This window comes from Chlorocebus sabaeus, chromosome X, assembly GCF_047675955.1.
Source record: "Chlorocebus sabaeus isolate Y175 chromosome X, mChlSab1.0.hap1, whole genome shotgun sequence".
Classification (NCBI taxonomy): domain Eukaryota; kingdom Metazoa; phylum Chordata; class Mammalia; order Primates; family Cercopithecidae; genus Chlorocebus; species Chlorocebus sabaeus.
In genome coordinates, this window is record NC_132933.1 from 106290399 (window position 1) to 106309967 (window position 19569).

The 19569-nt window shown below is 41.3% G+C and overlaps 1 pseudogene; it reads left to right on the plus strand.

Annotated features, from left to right (window-relative positions):
- Positions 1-509: 509 nt before the first annotated feature.
- LOC103231864 (beta-catenin-like protein 1) lies at positions 510-16602 on the plus strand (annotated as a pseudogene).
- The last annotated feature ends 2967 nt before the right edge of the window (positions 16603-19569 follow it).

Consider the following 19569-nt stretch of genomic DNA (forward strand, 5'->3'; position numbering starts at 1 on the left):
AGATAATCATCATGCTGAATCCACATACTCTGTCTTATGGAATAAGAGACACGGGGTCCTACAAAGTAGCCCAAGTCTGGCTGGACTGGACTCATTCATTTACACTTGTGATAATGGCCTCCAAAGCAATTAGTCTTGTGACTTACTGTAAGAAGGAATGCTGATGAAAAGTCAACCAAAACAACAATCATGACTTCTGGTCTCTCTGCCCTGGGGAAGGCTCATGAGTTCCAGGAGTCAGAAGGTGGGGAGGGGGGAACAGAACCTCCCTCTCCGTGTGATGTCCTCCATAATGCCTATCCCCCACATCTTACATGGAGTCCCAGGGTCATCTTCTCTGTACCTACTGGCATGGGATGAAGACAAACCTCACCTTCCTCTGCCTACATGATAGCACACTATGGGGCACATGTGCAGAGGCCAATGACAGAAGGTGGTGTGAAATCTGAGGGGCTCAGACTCCCAAAGAGGTATCCCGGTGTCCTCAAGTTGGAAGAGTAGGTGGAGGTATGGCTTCTCCTTTGGAGTACATCATTGTCAGCCTTGCCCCACTCTTCATTGAAGGCTGCCATTACGTGCACACACTGAACCTGGCAGTTGCTCAATGGGTGCTCATCTGGGTGTGGGGACAAATGGCTCACATTACTCAGATTAAGGAATCTGGCTTTACATCCATTGGTTCAACAGACACAGTCTTCTTCTGAGGTCATTTGTGTTGATAAAATGGTAATTCGTAGGTGTCTGTAAAATGTACTGCTCCGAGAAGAGGATAGACTGTCTGGCTCTTCCCAAGTGGAATGACAAACAGTGGTTGGTTGGGCATGGATATGTCTAACCCCGGAAAACATTCTTCTTTTCTTCATCAAATAGCAAGAACATTACAATAAAAAAGCTTACTTTAGAAGAGACTGTTTTGTAGTTAGAGACAGAAACAGACATGTGTCAATTCAATGCAATTTTGTTGTACAGAGTGTATTTTTTTCTTGTAGAGTGTATTATTGCTGCCCTCACAATATTGGCTCTGAAGTTACAAGTGGTGGTGCCTCAAATGACTGTTACCAGGGGATGGAAGATATTCAGTGTGTTATATGTTTTCAGCATGGCCTTTTCCTATTCAAAAAGATATATTTAAATATTTAAACTGGCAACATTTTCCTGGTTAATTGGCCTTTTTAAAAATCCTAACAAAATATCACTGTTTAGGTTGGGCACGGTGGTTTACGCCTGTAATCCCAGCACTTTGGGAGGCCGAGGTAGGCAGATCACTTGAGGTCAGGAGTTTGAGACCAGCCTAGTCAACATGGCGAAATCCCGTCTCTACCAAAAATACAAAAAAAATTAGCTGGGCATGGTGGTGCGTGCCTGTAGTCCCAGCTACTCAGGAGGCTGAGGCAAGAAAATCACTTGAACCTGGGAAGTGGAGGTTGCAGTGAGCTGAGATTGCACCACTGCACTCCAGCCTGGGTGACAGAGCGAGATTCTGTCTCAAAAACAAACAAGCAAAAACTATATATATCTATATACAAAAACAAATGAAAACTATATATATATGATTGTTTATCTCCAATCATCCAATCATTCTTCTTGCCATAAAATCTACTTTGTCTAATATTAATTGTATCAGTTGGAGTTTAGTAGGAGACATACAAGAAATTGGCTTACATCGGCGGTCCCTAACCTTTTTGGCACCAGGGACTGTTTTTGTGGAAGACAGTTTTTCCATTGAAAGGGTGAGGGGAATGGTTTCGGGATGAAACTGTTCCACCTCAGATTGCCAGGCATTAGATTCTCATAAGGAGGACTCAACCTAGATCCCTTGCATGCACAATAGAGTTCGTTCCTGTGAGAATCTAATGTAGCTACTGATTGGACAGGAGGCACGCTCAGGCAATAATGCTCTCGGATGCTTACCTCCTGCTGTGCAGCCCAGTTCCTGGCAGGCCACGGATCAGTACTGGTCCATGACCTGAGGGTTGGGGGCCCCTGGCTTACATGATTGTGGGGGTGGAATCTGAAATCTGTGGGGCTGGGCAGCAGGCTGGAAACCCTCAGGAAAGACCTGATGCTGCAGTCCACAGGTGGAAGTTTCTTCCTCACGGAAAGCTCAGTTTTGCTCTTAAGATCTTTCAGCTCATTGGATGAGGCCCACCCAGATTAATGAGAATCATCTTCTTTACCTAAAGTCAACTGATTATAGATATTAATCACTTCTCCAAAATATCTTTGTAACAACACCTAGATTAGTATTTGATTGAATAACTGGACACTATAGCCTAGCTAACACTCAAAACTAATCATCACCGTCTACCCCTTGTAATCTTGGTACCATACACATCTCCTTAAACTATGCTTAATCTTCAGATAAAGATAATAACAAAGTCATATTTCTACCTAACATGATGCAATTATCCAGCATACAACCAAAACTGCACCAACTCTTTCCCTAGAAGAAGATGCAAATACCTTTGAAAAATGTTCACTCTTCTCTTTGACATCCTGTAACTTAAATAAATACAGTGAGGTGAAATTAACTATTATTAATACATCTTACATTAGATTATAAAGAGATAAGAGAGGGAAGAAAGCAGAAATATTACATACACACACATGCACATAAATATCACATATTCATACAAAACAAAGAGGAAATAACAATTACAGTCCTCATTTTTGCAACCAGTAATGTGGTCATAGCTAGGTACTTATAACTGCCATCTTTCATTACTATTTCATATTCCCTTTGCCCTCAGCGAGCACCTCAGCTGATTGTGGTATTCTGCCTGGTGGGGTTACACAACCTTCATTTCTGAGGCGCATGGATTGTTACGAGTCCTGCCTGGATTGAGTTGTAGTTTTTCATTGACTTTAATCACAGCACATGGTAGTACCAAGGGATGACCTAAGGAAACTCCAGTATTCTAGGCAAAATCCTTCTTACCTTCAGTTGTATTGGCAGCCCAGTTTCTCCTTGGTCATCAGGCCCAATCACCCCAGCCAGTACAGTAACTTCTTTCTTTGCCTGTTGATTTAGAGGCATGAGGAACCCAAAGCAGCTGGATGGCAGTCTTAACCTCCAGTTCAATGGAATAATTGTTGTGTTTCCTAGTGGAAAGCATTCCTTCCTTTGAAACTAAGATCTCTAGACCAGTAAAACATAAGGTCGCAGAGACTGGAAGCAAAAATTTTGCTAGTGGATCCCTAGGGGTGGGTAGTGCCATTCTCATTTCCATCCCTTGATTTTTGGCTTCTGCTGAGATGGTTGATTGGGTCCATGAGTAACACACCTAATCTCTTCAGCAAAAAGGTATTTAGCAACACCCTTAACCTTCTCTCTGGAACATTTATTCCCAACAGTGAATTTTCTTTTTTTTTTCTTTTCCAACAGTAAATTTTCTCTTTTTCCCCCCCCCAACAGTGGATTTTCTAATTTTAGCATCTTTTGCAAACTGGGTAGGCCAAGAACCTCCCAAATCATCAAATGCTCATTCCATTTTGTTTAACAATTTCTTTCTCAATTTGTCTCTTTCCTCCTGCATTTTACTTTAAGCAGCAAGAAGAAACTAGGCCACACTTTCAGCACTGCTTGGAAATCTCCTCAGCTACATCCCTATATTCATCACTTGCAAGTTCTGCTTTCCACACAACTGTAGAATACAACTCAGCCAAGTTTTCTGCCACTATATAACAAGGATCACCTTTCCTCCATTCCCAATGACATGTCCCTCATTTCCTTCTGCCTTCTTACTAAACGTGCCTTTATTGTTCATATTTTTATCAACATTCTGCATAACAATATATGTATTCTCTAAGATGATAGAAGCCTTCTCTACCATTTCCTCCTGAGCCCTGAAGTGAATTGCCTTGATGTTCATATTTCTACTAAAAATCATTTCAAGGCAATCTGGAATTTTTCCATCATGCTTCTTAAACTTTTTCCAGCCTCCGTCGAGTATTCAATTCCACAGCCATTTCCACATTTTTAGCTATTTGTTACTCCAGCATCCTGCTTCCTAGTACCAAAATATTTATTAGTTTCCTAGGGCTGCTCTAACAAATTACCGCAAATTTAGTGGCTTGAAAACCGAAATTTGCTTTCACACAGTTTTGGAGGGCAGAAGTCTAAAATCAAGGTTTGACAGGAATGCAATTATTCCAAAGGTGCTGGGGAAGGATGCTTCCTATTCCTCCACCTTCTGGTGGCTCTGAGGAGTCCTTGGCTCATGGCTGCATAACTCTAGTCTCTGCTTCTGTCTTTACTGGTATTCTCCTCTTCTCTCTTTTGTCCTCTTAAGTCTCTAATAAGGACATTTGTCATTGGATTTAGAGCCCATCTGGATAGTCCTGAATAATCTCACCTCAAGATCCTTAATTTAATTACTTTTGCAAAGATCCCTTGTCCAAATAAGGCTACATTCACAGGTTCTGGGGGTTAGGACATGTCTTTCTGGGGACTACCATTCAACCCACAAAGTTAATATAGCTACACCAACCTTCTTTTGATTCGTATTTGCATTGTATATTATATTACATCATTTTTCTTTTCATCTCTGTGTTTTCATATGAATGATATATTTCCTGTAAACCACATGTAGTTACCCTTCTTTTGAAAATCTTTTCTGACAATTTGAGCTTCATCATAATTACTGATATATGTATGTTTCAGTATACCATGTTACTACTTGTCACCTGTTTTGTCTCCCATTATTTGTTCCTTTTTTTCTCGTTTCCTGACTTTTGGATTAATCAATTAACTTTTATTATTCTATTTCCCTTCCTTCATCTTCTTAGTTTTGCATTCTTTAATCATTATTTTAATGATTCTAAGGATTATGATGTACACCCTTGATTTATCACTCCACTACAGATTAGTATATTTACTACTTCCTCAACAATGCAATGATGTAAAATATTTCAACTTAATTAATTTCCTCTTATATTTTATACTATTGTTGCTCTGAATGTCAGTTCTATGTATATGTTAAGCCTTTCAATACATTATGATCATTGTTTAATACAATCAGTATTCATATAGATTGACCTACATATTTATCCTTTCCTGTACTCTTTATTCCTTTTTGCAGTTTCATATTTTGGGGATCATTATTTTCTAATCTGAATAAATACTCTGGTGACAATTAATTGTATCAGTTTTGGTTTTTCTGAGACTAGTTTTATTTTATGTTCATTTTAAAGAATAGTTTCACTGGGAATATAATTCTGGGCTAGCAGCTAAAAATATAACTCAATTTTCTAAACTACTTTATTATACATCAAGAGTTGGACTTGTGACAGTTCTGTCTAATAATGCGCAAGTGGAATTATCTGGAGAGGGCATTTGTTTTTTGAGACAGGGTCTCACTCTGTCACCCAGGCTGGAGTGCAGTGGCGTGATCACAGCTCACTGCAGCCACCACCTTCTGGGTTTAATCAGTCCTTCCAACTCAGCCTCCCGAGTAGCTGGAACTGCAGGCCACCACACCAGGCTAATTTTTGTATTTTTTGTAGAGCTGGGGTCTTGTCATGTTGCCCAGGCTGGTCTGAAACTCCTGGGCTCAAGCAATCCTTCTGCCTCGTCCTCCCAGAGTGCTGGGATTACAGGCGTGAGACAACACACCTGGCCAGAGAGGGCATCTTTCCCCAATAAAAAAGCAAAACCTGGAAAGGAGAATATATTTTTGTCGTTAACTTCTTTATCCTTCCTTACACTTGCCTGGAATGTAGACAATACCTGGTGTAGGCCAGTCATCTTGTAACAATGAGGCAATAAGCAAGAGGGCAAACTAAGAGCTAAATAGTAACAATATGGGTCCCCCTGACAGGATCATTGAGCCATTGCATTAGTCCCAGACTGACTGCAACCAGACTCCTTATCAGGTGAGCTAACTAAACATCTTGTTTTTGTAGGCCATTGTGAGTGAGCTTCCTGTTACTTGCAGCTGAAAATATTTCTAATATGCATTGAGATTTAGGAGAACTTAATTTTAATTCTAATGCAACCCCAGTGAATGTCTGTGCAGAAATATATGCAATTCTTTATATCAACAAAAAGACATGTAGATAATGAAATTAAACAAAATAGTTAACCCCTAGTGCCCATTATCTTGATCTCTAACCACCATTCTCACTAAAAGGGCACCAGAGATTTTTAGGGTAATGTCTAATTCCGGGTCTGGGGGTAGAAGAATACGTGTCACTCATGGGCTTTCTTATTGTGCTAAAAAGCAAGGGAATGCTTAAAGACTCATGGGGCCCCATGACATAGGCGGCATCATGAAGGGCCTTCACTGGCCACATTTGAGATCATTTCAACATCAAAAAGAATAACAGCCATAATTTATTCTAACACATTCGATAAATTAAATTCCCTAAATTCATAGTGATACTTCAAAAACATAAAAGGAAAGGTTAAAAGGTTAAAAGGAAAAAAGTCAAAAGCTCTTTGTTTCGTCTTATAATGGATTTCAGGTTAACAGACTCTCAGATGGAAAGCTGTATACAGAAAGTTTACTGGGGAGAGATCTGTGGAGAAACAGCTGTAAGAGGGTGAAGAAGACAAGATTGGACTGAGAGAGAAGTTGACCTACAATGCAGTTACAACTGAGGCCTAAGACAATTCTACAGAGAGCTCTGGAGCTGAGATGGCCCCTCAGAGTCGTCTCAAATTAAGGAGAGTGGGCTGAACCTTTGTATAGTCGTGCACTGCCTAAGAATGTTTTAGTCAATGTCAGACCGCATGTGCGACTGTGATCTCACAAGACTATAATGAAGCTGAAAAATTCCTATCGTCTAGTGACATTGTAGCTGTCATAACATCTTAGCATGATGCACTACCTTCTCTATGTTTAGATATGTTTATGTACACAAATACTTACCATTGTGTGACAATTGCCTATAGTATCCAGTACAGTCATACGCTGTACGGGTTTGTAGCCTAGAAGCAATAGGCTATACCAGGTAGCCTAGGTGTATAGTAGATGACACCATCTAGGTTTGTGTACATACACTCTATGATGTTCACACATGGATGAAATTGTCTAACAGAGCGAGCATTTCTCAGAATGTATCCCCATCAGTAAGCCACGCATGACTTGTATTTCTACATCAGATACTCATTGACTACTGCCTGTTCTTTGAGGGATGAGAGGGGTGGATAGCCTTGAGTAAAGCAGTTCCCTGTAGCCGAGGGCAGTTTGAAATGCGGGACATAGCTGTGAAGTCAGTAGCTGATTTTCCCAGAAGTGGGAGGACAGTGTGTTGGCCCTGAAGAGGAGCTCTGAGCAGACCACCACAGTATTTACTACAGCCATTATTTATAAAAGAACGCCACCTAATAAACATACAAATAATTGTGTAATTAGTAAATCACTATTTTGCAAGCCTCAGTGTAATAATTGATTCAGGCAAAGATCCTTGAGGGCTGTTAAAAACATTCAATAAAAGTTGTTTTTGAACAGGATGCTAACATCCCGTTCTCTAAAATGTCAGTCCACAGATTGCTTGCTAGTTAGAAAACTTAGCATCATTAAAGTGGTTGCACAATATTACCCATGAAGTATTCTTGGTCATGATTAAGTATTCTTGTTAAAAATGCTTAACCTGAAACGGATCAAACCTCTAGATCTAACTTCAAGTCTACAGAAAATACAGAAGATAAAGGAAGAGTTAGATGACATCATGAGGAAACAATCAGATGATACAGAATGTGGGACATTCTACAAGTTACCTGGCCTGGTTTCTTTAACAAGTCAGTATGGGACTAACAGGCCAATGCAAGGTAATAATGGTAGTGCAGTTTTGGGGTTTTTGGTTTTTTTGAGACAAGGGCTTGCTCTGTCACCCAGACTGGAGTGCAGTGGTACGATCATGACTTATTGCCACCTGGACCTCCCTGGCTGAAGCGATCCTCCCACCTCAGCCTCCCAAGTAGCTGGGACTACAGGCATGCACCACCACATTCAGCTAATTTAAATATTTTTTCTTTTTTTTTGTAGAGACGGGTTCTCCTTGTGTTGCCCAGGCTGGTCTCAAACTCCTGGTATCAAGCAATCATCCTGCCTTGGCCTCCCAAAGTGCTGGAATTACAGGCATGAGCCATAGCGCTTGGCCTGTAGTGTAGTTTTTGATCTCCCTAAATGCTATCTTAAAACCATTATGATAGCAAAGAATCATTATGATGGCAAAAGAAAAAATTTCCCAGATTACATTATGAACAAAACGAGGTGACAAGCATCCCCAGGAACACCAGAATGCAAATTGTTGCAATCAAACCATTGACAATGGCCAGACCTTTGTAGGTCCTATATAGGTTTAGTAGCAATACAGAGAAGTAGTGGAAAGAATATAGGGATGTTCTGGCGCGGGGTGTAATCCCAGCACTTTGGGAGGCCAAGGCAGATGAATCCTGAGCTCAGGAGTTCAAGACCAGCCTAGCCAACACGGTGAAACCCATCTCTGCTAAAAACACAAAAATTAGCCAACTGTGGTGGTGCACACCTGCAGTCCCAGTTACTTTGGAGGCTGAAACAGGAGAATTGCTTGAACCTGGAAGGTGGAGCTTGAAGTGAGCCGAGATGGCCCCATTGTACTCCAGTCTGGACAACAAGGTGAAACTCTGTCTCAAAAAAAAAAAAAAAAAAAAAAAAAAGAATATAGGGATGTTCTGATGGCCCTAAAAGCCGAATTTGCAAATACTCCTGAGCTCAATTACTTACCGCCTCAGTTTCTACCACAGGAGTTACTCCTACCACCAGTTTGCTCACCTGACAGCCTGTCCACTTGGGTCACCACCCTTCAAGATTCTTCCAACTGGCTGCCTTCTTGGCCCCTGGGAAAAACCCACACACCCTCACCCCACCAAACTCTGGACATACACGCTGTCTGGACTCGCTTTCCTTACTCTGCCATGTCAGGTTGCTATACGAGCCTCCTCTCTACAGGTTTATCCAGGTAGGAGCAGTCATCAGTCTCTGTCCTCATCTACATTCTAAAACTGTTAGGACATGTCAAGCTTTACCAAAGACTCCCTCAAGCTGTACCCCAGAGACAGGATTGGGTAGGTCTATGTGTTTCTACAGCTCGGCACCTGGGACAGAAGCAGACGTCAGTCTCTCCATGTGGAAGGAACCTCCGTTATTCTGAGTTATCTTGCGGACCCTCTCGTAGCTTGAGGTGGTAGTGGTGATGTCCATATCAAAGTGACAAAGTGCTCTCTACCACAAGATTTTCCTAACATTCTTTTCAAAAACAATCTGCAACCTACTCTCACATAGGTTGGAGGGGGATCATCCAAAGACTTGTTGGTCACCTCACAGATGCATTTTCCAAAATATATAGAAACAGAAACACCATGTCAAAATATGAATGTGCCAGGTATTAATGGGATACAAATAGAATATTTGTATCCTTCCCATTTTAGCCTTGTATCTGCCTCTGGGTTGGTTATCCAGTATTTTATAAACCCAAAGTAACCTTATGTCTCATAGACACAGGTGTTTTTCTAGAAATAATAAAGTCCTTCACACTAACAGAAAATGATACTAGATGGTCTGATTCACTCAAAGAAATACAAAGCTCCAGAAAAGGTAAATCTGTAGGTAAATATACAATACTAAATAAATATATTTTTTTCCTAATGTATTTAAATCACATAAGATTGCATAAAACAACTCATTTTTTGTTTTTTGTTTTTTGAGACAGAGTCTTGCTTTGTCGCCAGGCTGGAGTTCTGTGGTGCGATCTCAGTTCACTGCAATCTCTGCCTCCCAGGTTCAAGCAATTCTCCTGCCTCAGCCTCCTGAGTAGCAGGGATTACAGGTGTGCACCACCACACTCAGTCAATTTGTGTATTTTTAGTAGAGATGGAGTTTCATCATGTTGGCCAGAATGGTCTCAGACTCATGACCTCAAGTGATCCACCTGCCTGAGCCTCCCAAAGTGCCGGGATTATAGGCATGAGCCACCACACCCAGCCTTACATAAAACAATTCTTATAAAATGATTTTTATGCTTATAACATATACAAATATTATATATATATATGAAAGTAATAGCAGAGTGTGTGTGGGGGGAGAAGTGGACGTATATGATATTAGTACAAATTTTTTATATTTTACCAAAGGTAATTGGTAATTACTATGAAGTAGAGAGTGACAGGTTAAGATTCATATAGTAATCCCTAGAGCAACAACTAAGAAAATAACTTTTAAATATATAGTAAAACAATTCAACAAAGGAATTTAAAGACAGTGTAGGTGATGTGGACAAATTGCTAGAAATAAACAAGTTACCAAAAATGAGTCAACTAGAGACAGAGAATGTAAATAGAACTATACATAAGTGGGCCAAGCGAGGTGGCTCATGCCTGTAATCCCAGTACTTTGGGAGGCCAGGGTGGGCAGATCACCTGAGGTCAGGAGTTTGAGACCAGCCTGGCCAACATGGCGAAACCCTGTCTCTACTAAAAATACAAAAATTAGCTGAGGGTGGTGGCAGGCGCCTGTAATCCCAGCTACTCAGGAGGCTGAGGCACGAGAATTGTTTGAACCAGGGAGGCGGAGGTTGCAGTGAGTTGAGATCACGCCACTGCACTCCAGCCTGGGCGACAGAGTGAGACTCTGTCTCAGAAAATAATAATAATAAAAAGTAAATAGAATTATACATAAGTAAAGACATCTGAATTATTTCAGAAATTTACAAGCTGATCTTAATAGGACTCAGAATAACAAAGAGATTTTTGAAAAAAAAAAACAGAAGTTGAAATACTTTCGCTTTCTGATTTCAGAAATTACTATAAAGCCGCAGTAATCAAGACTGTGTTGGTCAAAGGATACCAAATTTTACAACCAGGAGGAATAAGCTAAAGAGATCTATTATGCAATATAGTGACTATAGCTAATAACAATGTATTGTATACTTGAAAATTGCTAAGAGAGTAGATTTCAAATATTCTCATCACAAATAAATGATAAGTATGTGTGGTAATGTACATGTTAATGCGCTTGATTTAGCCATTCCACAGTGTGTACATATTTCAAAACATCATGTTGTACAATATAAATACACACAATTTTTATTTGTCAATTCAAAAAATTTTTTTAAATACTCTAAAAATAGGTTTAAAAAGACAGCGTGATATTGTCATGAAGATAGATGATGGTACAGAATCAAGAGTCCAGAAATAAACCCTTCCATTTATGGTGAATGAATTTTTGACAAAGGTGCCAAGACAATTCAATGGAGAAAGGACAGTCTTTTCAATGATAGTTGCTGGGACAATTGGATGTCCACATGCAAAAGGATGAATTTGCATTCTTACCTCACACTATACATAAAAATTCACTTGAAATGGGTCAAAGGCCTAAATTTTAGTGCTAAAACTTTTAGAGAAAAATGTAAGAGAAAACTTTGGTGTGATGGTTAATTTTAGGTGTCAACTTGACTAGATGAAGGGATACCTAGAAAACTGGTAAAATATTATTTCTGAGTGTATCCGTGAGGGTGTTTCCAGAGGAGGTTGGTGTGTAGTCAGTGGACTGAGTGGGGGAAGATCACCCTCAATGTGGATGGGCACCATCCAGTTGGCTGGGGGCCCAGATAGAACAAAAAGGCAGAGGAAAGGTGAATTTGTGTTCTCTCTCTCTCTCTCTCTCTGTCCTGGAGCTGGGACACCTTTCTTCTTCTGCCCTTGGACATCAGAACTCCAGGTTCTCCAGCCTTCAGATTTTGGGACTTGCACCAGCAACCTCCTAGGTTCTCAGGACTTTGACATTGGACCGAGAGTTACACCATTCGATTCTCTGGTTCTGTGGCCTTCAGACTTGGACTGAGCCATGTTACCAGCCTCTCTGGTTCTTTAGCTTGCAGGTAGCCTATCATGGGATTTCTAAGGCTCTATAACCACATGAGCAAATTCTCCTAATAAATCCCCTCTTATCTATCTGTTTATCTGTCATTTATCTACCTATGGTAGATAAATAGGTACCTATAGATACCTATCATGTATCTATCCTATTGGCTCTGTCTCTCTGGAGAACCCCAACGAATACAGATTTTGGTATTCAGAAATAGGGCTGTTGCTATAACATATACCTGAAAATCTGGAAGCTACTTTGAAACTGGGTGATGGGTGGAGGTTGTAAGAACTTGGAGGAGTATCCTAGCAAAAGCCTATATTGCCATGAATAAAGTGTTTAGAGCGATTCTGGTGAGGGCTCAGAAGAAGACAGCAGTCTGGAAAGTCCAAAACTTCTGAAAGATCACTAAGTAGTCATGATCAGAATGTTGGTAGAAATATGAATGGTAAAGGTAATTCTGGTGAGATCTCAGATGGAAATGGGAAACAAGATACGATAAACTGCAATAAAGTCCTTCTTTGTCATAAAATGGCAAATAACTTGGCTGAATTTTACCCATGTCTGAAGGTTTTGTGGAAAGCAGAACTTAAAAACAATGAACTGGCCGGGCGTGGTGGCTCAAGCCTGTAATCCCAGCACTTTGGGAGGCCGAGACGGGCGGATCACGAGGTCAGGAGATCAAGACCATCCTGGCTAACACGGTGAAACCCCGTCTCTACTAAAAAATACAAAAAAATAGCCGGGCGAGGTGGCGAGCGCCTGTAGTCCCAGCTACTCGGGAGGCTGAGGCAGGAGAATGGCGTAAACCCGGGAGGCGGAGCTTGCAGTGAGCTGAGATCCGGCCACTGCACTCCAGCCTGGGCGACAGAGCGAGACTCCGTCTCAAAAAAAAAAAAAAAAAAAAAAAAAAAAAACAATGAACTAGGATATGACGGAAGAACATCTAAGTAGCAAAGCATTCAGGGTGTTGTCTGACTTCTTCTAATTGTATATAGTTAAATGCAAGAAGAGACAAATGATTTAAACATGGAATTTTTAAAGAAAAGGGAAGAGGAACCTAAGGATTTGGAAAACCCTGGCTAAGTAAAGAATCAAAAGGCATGTTTAGGAGAGAAAACCAAAAGTGTGGCCAAAGGACCATTTGATAAGGAGATTAATACAGATAAACAGAAGCCAGATGCTATTCATTAAGACAATGGAGAATTAACCTAAAGTCATTATGGTGATCTTTGAGGCTGCCCCTTCCATCACAGTCTCAGAGCACAGGGACCTTGAGGGCAAGGTTTCTAGAAAAAGGACTGTGAGATCTCAGCATTTGCTGCCCTTTGCTACCTCAAGTATCTGCTTCCTGCATTCCAGTGCAGCACTCTTTGGCTGTCCCAGCTATGGCTTAAGCAAGCCCAGGTGCAATTCAACCTGCTATTCTGAAAGATTAAAACATTAAGCCTTGGTTACATCCAGGTGATGCTAATTGTGCAGCTCCAGAGAATGCAAGAAATGTGGGGCCATGGCTTCCTTTACCTAGATTTCAAAGGATGTCATGGACAGCTTGGGGGCCCAGGTAGTTTAAATTCCACGTTTAAACTCTGTCATAGGGGCAGAGCTACCACAGAGAGCTTCCACTAGTGTTACGGCCTTTCTGCTCCTTAGCTCAGCTAAGTCTGAGTTCTTGTCTCACAAGCAGGAAGAATTAGGCACGCAAATGCCCGAGAGTGAGTGGAGTAGAATTTATTAAGCAAAAGGAAAACTCTCAGCAGAGAGGGGATGTCGGAGGGTGGAGGTTTCCCTATCTGAAGGCGGGAAAAGTCCCCCATGTGGCTGGATCCAGGACCTTTTATGGACTCAGAATGGGGAGGGCATGTTGATTGGTTTGTGAGTATGCAAAAAAGGTTAAAGCGAAGACACCATTCAAAGGTGGGCATGACTGTAGAAAACCAGTTAGGAAAGGGTAGGTATAGGTAAAATAGGTAAAGGGAGGGGATCGATCAGAGGAAAGTGTGCCAAACAGGAAGACAAGTTATCAGTCCAGTCTGAGGATTTAACTTGTAGCTTGGCTTTCAGGCTTTAAACTGTCTTTGGCTTGGAGTTGGGGTTTCACTGGGTACCCACCCCATCTGCCTAGGCATTTGGCTGCCTCCTCTTGCATCACTAGGACAATGCCAGTGGAACTGTGGGCTCAGGGCCGCTGCAGAGACCCCAGAAATGTAGACTCACCAATATGCAGTCCTAGCCTGGGAAAGCTGCATGCACAAGTCTTCAACCCATGAAAACTGCTGCATGGGCTGAGTCCAGCAAAGTCATGGGGGAGTGGCTGCCTGAGGTCTTGGAAGCACATAGCCCACTCTAGTATGCCCAAAAGGTGGGACATAGAGTCAAGGAAGATTGTTCTGGAGCCTTATAATTTGATGTTGTTCACTCTGTTGGGTTCTGAACATATTGGGGATCAGTTACCCCTTTCTTCTTGTCTGTTACTTCCTTTTAGACTGGGAATGTCTATCCTATGCCTGTCCCGCCACTGTATTTTGGAAGTAGATAACCTGATTTCACAAGCTTATGGCTGGAGGGAATTTGTCTCAGAATAAATCGTGCCTTGAGTCTCACCCATATATGATTTAGATGAGATTCTAGATTTTGGACTTAAGTGTTGGTGCTAAAACAGTTAAGATTTCGGGGTCTATTGGGATGGAATGAATGTGTTTTGCATATGAGAAGAATGTGAGTTTTGGGGGGTAATGGGTGGAACGCTATGGTTTGAATGTTTGTCCCCTCCAAAGCTCATGTTGAAATTTAATTGCCATTGTAATGGAACTGGGAAATGGGACCTTTCAAAGGGGATTAGGTTGTGGGGGCTCTGCCCTCATGGGTGGGTTTAATGTCTTTAAAATGAGACTTTCTGGAGTGGGTTCTCTCTTTTATTCTGCTCTTGTGCCACATGAATAACAGTGTTCCTCCCCTCTGGAGGATACACATTCAAGGTGTTATCTTGGAAGCAGAAACTGGGCCCCGGCCAGATGCCAAACTTTCTGGTGCCTTGATCTTGGACTTTCCAGCCTCCAAAACTGTAAGACATAAATTTCTGTTCTTCATAAATTACACAGGTTGGCTGTGCCTGGGACCACAGACACGGGCAAACTTCTGAGCTACCAGCCCAACAGGGGCATAAAATGTCCCCGAGATGACAAAGAAGAGGAGCAGAAGATGCATCGGAAGAAACTAGTACTCAAGATTGGGAAGAGGAAATGATTATGGTGGAAGAAGCAGAGGATGACAAAAAATGGCTGCTTCAGATTATTGACACAGAGGGTGAGGAGGAAGAAAAAGAGGAGGAGCTGTTGGATGAAAGCTCAGTGAAGAAAATGATGCTCACATTTGAATAGTGAGCATATAAAAACTAAGAATTGCAGATTAAGTTTCCAGACAATCCAGAGAAGTTCATGGAATCCCAACTGGACCTACATGACATCATTCAGAAGATGCACGTGGTGGCCACCATGCCAGACCTGTATCACCTTCTGCTGGAGCTGAATGCTGTGCAGTCACTTCTTGGGTTGCTTGGACACAATAATACAGTCGTGTCCACAGCTGGGGTTGATTTGAGTCAGGAATTAACAGATATATAGACATCTTCTATGAGAGTGAAGAGGGAGCAGAAGTACTCATTGATGCTCTGGTGGATGGGTAGGTGACAGCACTGCTGGTGCAGAATGTGGAGCACCTGGATGAGGAGGAGGCCAATAGTGTCCATAACACTCTTGTTATTGTGGGAAACATGGCTGAGTTCTAGCTGGAGATGTGTACGAGAGGTGCCCAGCAGGGTCTTCCTCAGTGGCTGTTGAAGAGGCTGAAGGCAAAGAAGCCTTTTGATGCCAACAAACTGTATTGCAGTGAAATGCAGGCCATATTGCTCCAGGACAACGATGAAAACAGGAAATTGCTTGGGGAGCTGGATGGAATTGATGCACTTCTTCAGCAGTTATCTGTGTTTAAAAGACACAATCCCAGCACAGCAAAGGAGCAGGAGATGATGGAGAATCCGTTTGATTCACTCTGCTTCTAACTAATGCTCAGTTCCAATCGTGAGCACTTCCTGAAGGGCAAGGGTCTTCAGTTGATGAGTCTCATGCTCAGGGAAAAGAAGATCTCACGGAGCAGGGTCCTGAAAGTGCTGATTGCATCCAAGGGCGTCTACAACTGCGGTAAATTTGTTGACATTCTTGGCTTATGAACCATCTTTCCCCTCTTTATGGAATTTCCCAGGAAGATCAAGAAAGTGGGTACCACTGACAGGGAACACAAAGAGCATGTCTGTTCCATTCTGGCTTTCCTTTTGTGGAACCTGAGAGGGCATCAGTGAACCTGGCTTCTGAATAAATTCACTGAAAATGATAGTGAGTAGGTTGACAGACTAATGGAGTTGCATTTTCAATGTCTGGGTGCAATGCAGGTGGCAGACAAGAGGAAGGAAGGGGAAAAACATGACATGGTCCAGTGTGGAGAGATCATAGACAGTGACATGGGGGATGAGTTCTACCTCCAGTGCTTGGATGCAGGGCTCTTTGTTCTCCAGTGCATCTGCTGCATTATGGCCAAGATCTGCAATGCCAATGTCCCCCAGATTTGCCCGAGGGTTCACCAGATCCTAAACATGTGAAGACGTTCCGTCAAAATTGTCAGGCGTATCATCAAGGGGTATGCGGAGTTCTGGGAGAAGGAGCAAAAGCACATCCTGGGCTTGCTTGAAAACTTCTAGAGGCCTCTTGACCCTGTGCATAATGGACTCTCTCGGCTTCCCTTTCAGAGACAGTTTCTAGACAGCTGTGTGTGGCTTTTGGACAAATTAAAGCTAGTTTTGGTTAAAAAATAAATAGAATAAAATAAAGTACATGGTATTCTGTTATAGCATCACAAAATGAACTAAGACGCTTGGTTACCTCAGGTTAGACAAAAATCTCTTAGATATACACAAAACGTGAAAGAACAAATTGATAAATTGGATTTCATCAAAATAATAAAACTTTTGTGCTTTAAATGACACTATTAAGAAAATGAAAAGGGCAGGGCGCAGTGGCTCACGCTTGTAATCCCACCGCTTTGGGAGGCTGAGGCAGGTGGATCAACTGAGGTCAGGAGTTCCAGAGCAGCCTGACCAACATAGTGAAACCCTGTCTCTACTAAAAACATAAAAATTAACCGGGCATGGTAGCACACACCTATAATCCCAGCTACTCAGGAGGCTAAGGCACAAGAATCACTTGAACCTGGGAGGTGGAGGTTGCGGTCAGCCGAGATAGTGCCATTGCATTCCAGCCTGGGCAACAAGAGCAAAACTCCATCTCAAAAAAGTAAAGAAAGAAAAAAGAAAAAACGAAAATGAAAAAATATTTCAAATCGTATTTCTGGTAAAGGACTTGTGCCCAGCCAGAATGTACAAAGAGCTCCTACAACTAAATAATAATAAGACAAGCAACTCAATTAAAAAATGGGCAATGGGCCAAAGTTTTGAACGCACATTTGACTAAAGAAGATCTACAAATCTTCTTTGTAGATCTAGAAGATTATCTAGAAGATAATGTAGAACACATGAAAAGTTGTTCTACATTATTAATCTTTAGGGAAATGCAAATTAAAACCATAATGAACCACCATTTCATACTCATAGAATGATGGTGAGGATGTGGAAAAACTAGAGCGTTCATACATTGCTGGTGGGAATGTAAAACGGGACAGCCAATTTGGAAAAACAGTTTGGCAGTTTCTTAAAGTTACCATAAAATCCAGCAATTTTCTAAATATCTAGAGAGAAATGAAAACATATTATAACATGCAAAAATGTGTACACCAATGTCCATGGGAACATAATTCGTAATAGCCAAAAAATGGAAATAATCGAAATGTCCATCAACTGATAAATGGATTAAAAATGTGTGGGCCAGGCACAGTGGTTCACACCTGTAATCCCAGCATTTTGGGAGGCCGAGGCAGGTGGATAGCTTGAGCCCAGGAGTTCAAAGCTAGCCTGGGCAACATGGCAAAGTCCCATCTCTACAAAAAATACAAAAATTAGCTGGGTCGGGTGGTGCGCATCTGTAGTCCCGGCCACGTGCGAAGTTGAGGTGGGAGGATCACTTGAGCCCAGGGTGTCCAGGCTGCAGTGAGCCCTGGTTGCACCACTGCACTCCAGCCTGGGCAATGGAGTAAGACTCAGTTTCAATAAATAAATAAATAAATAAATAAATAAATAAATAAATAAAGGACGGAGTACTGATACATGCTGTAACATGGATGAACCTCAAAAACATTACACTAAGGGAAATAAGCCAGATGTAAAAGACCACATGTTATGTGATTCCATGTATATGACATAATCAGAATAGAGAAATCTATATGGTCAGAAAGCAATTTAACGGATGCCTGGTGTTGAGGGTAGAGGGTGGGGATTGCAAACAGCATGCACAGTCTTTATGGAGTGATGGAAATATTCTTTTTTTTTTTTTTTTTTTTTTTTTGAGATGGAATTTCATTCTTGTTGCCCGGGCTGGAGTGCAATGGCACGATCTCAGCTCACTGCAACCTCTGCTTCCCAGGTTCAAGCGATTCTCCTGTCTCAACCTCCCAAGTAGCTGGGATTACAGGCATGTGCTAGCACGCTGAGCTAATTTTGTATTTTTAATGGAGACGGGGTTTCTCCATGTTGGTCAGGCTGGTCTCGAACTCCTGACCTCAGGTGATCCACCTGCCTCGGCCTCCCAAAGTGCTGGGATTACAGGCATAAACCACTGTGCCTGGCCAGAAATATTCTTAAACTGGATTGAGTTGGTAATTTCTCAACTCTATAAATTCACTAAAAATCATTAAATTGTATACTTGAAATAGGTGAATTTTGTGGCATATGAATAGGTCTGTTTTTTAAAAAAAGCCAAAGCAGGCATGATGCTTACTCACAAGCTGCAAAGTGCCTGGCATTTAACAGAGGAGACAGACACATCTGCAAATAAATGTAATGTTTTGAGTTAATTTTATTTAAAGACATATATTCAATATGCTATGGGGTTTTTTGCTCATTATTTTTCATTCCTAATCTCAAAATCCATAATTCTTGGAAAAGACTGTGTTCTGAACTCTCCTGTCATTATTAAGTATATATATAATGTAAGAGAAGGCAAAATTAGAAAGACTAGATGCAATTCTTGCTTTTGAATAGTTTATATGCAGATATGTAAATAATAAAGGCTTCCTGGTCCTTCTCTCTCTTTCTCTCTTTCTACTTCTGTCCCCCTCTTTTTTTTCCTCCAAGTGGAAGATGCTGAAATCATTGGCTTGACAACGTTTTCTGAGTGGAGTCTGGGAAGGTTTTGCGAAAACATTAATTTCTGTGTAGAAATTTCTTAGAGTAGAAAAAATTGGTGCTGTGAAGAGAATAAAGTAAATGTTCCAGAAAAGGCAAATAAATATCGGGGAAGAATTTGATTGAGTAGTTGTTAGCCTATGTGTAGAGAAGAACTAATGTATTTGCTTGGCTAAGATTATTACATGACAGATTTTTAAAGGAGTATGTGTAGGGTGGAGAGGATAGTTGAAGAAGACCTGAAAATTACCAATTTGAAATTTGGTTGAAATTCTTCACAACTCTCACAGCGCATGGATAAGACTTTAGTTGAAATAGCTTCCAGAATTGGTTTACTGAATTCCTGGAAATGAACTGTTTTAAGAGTTTGTA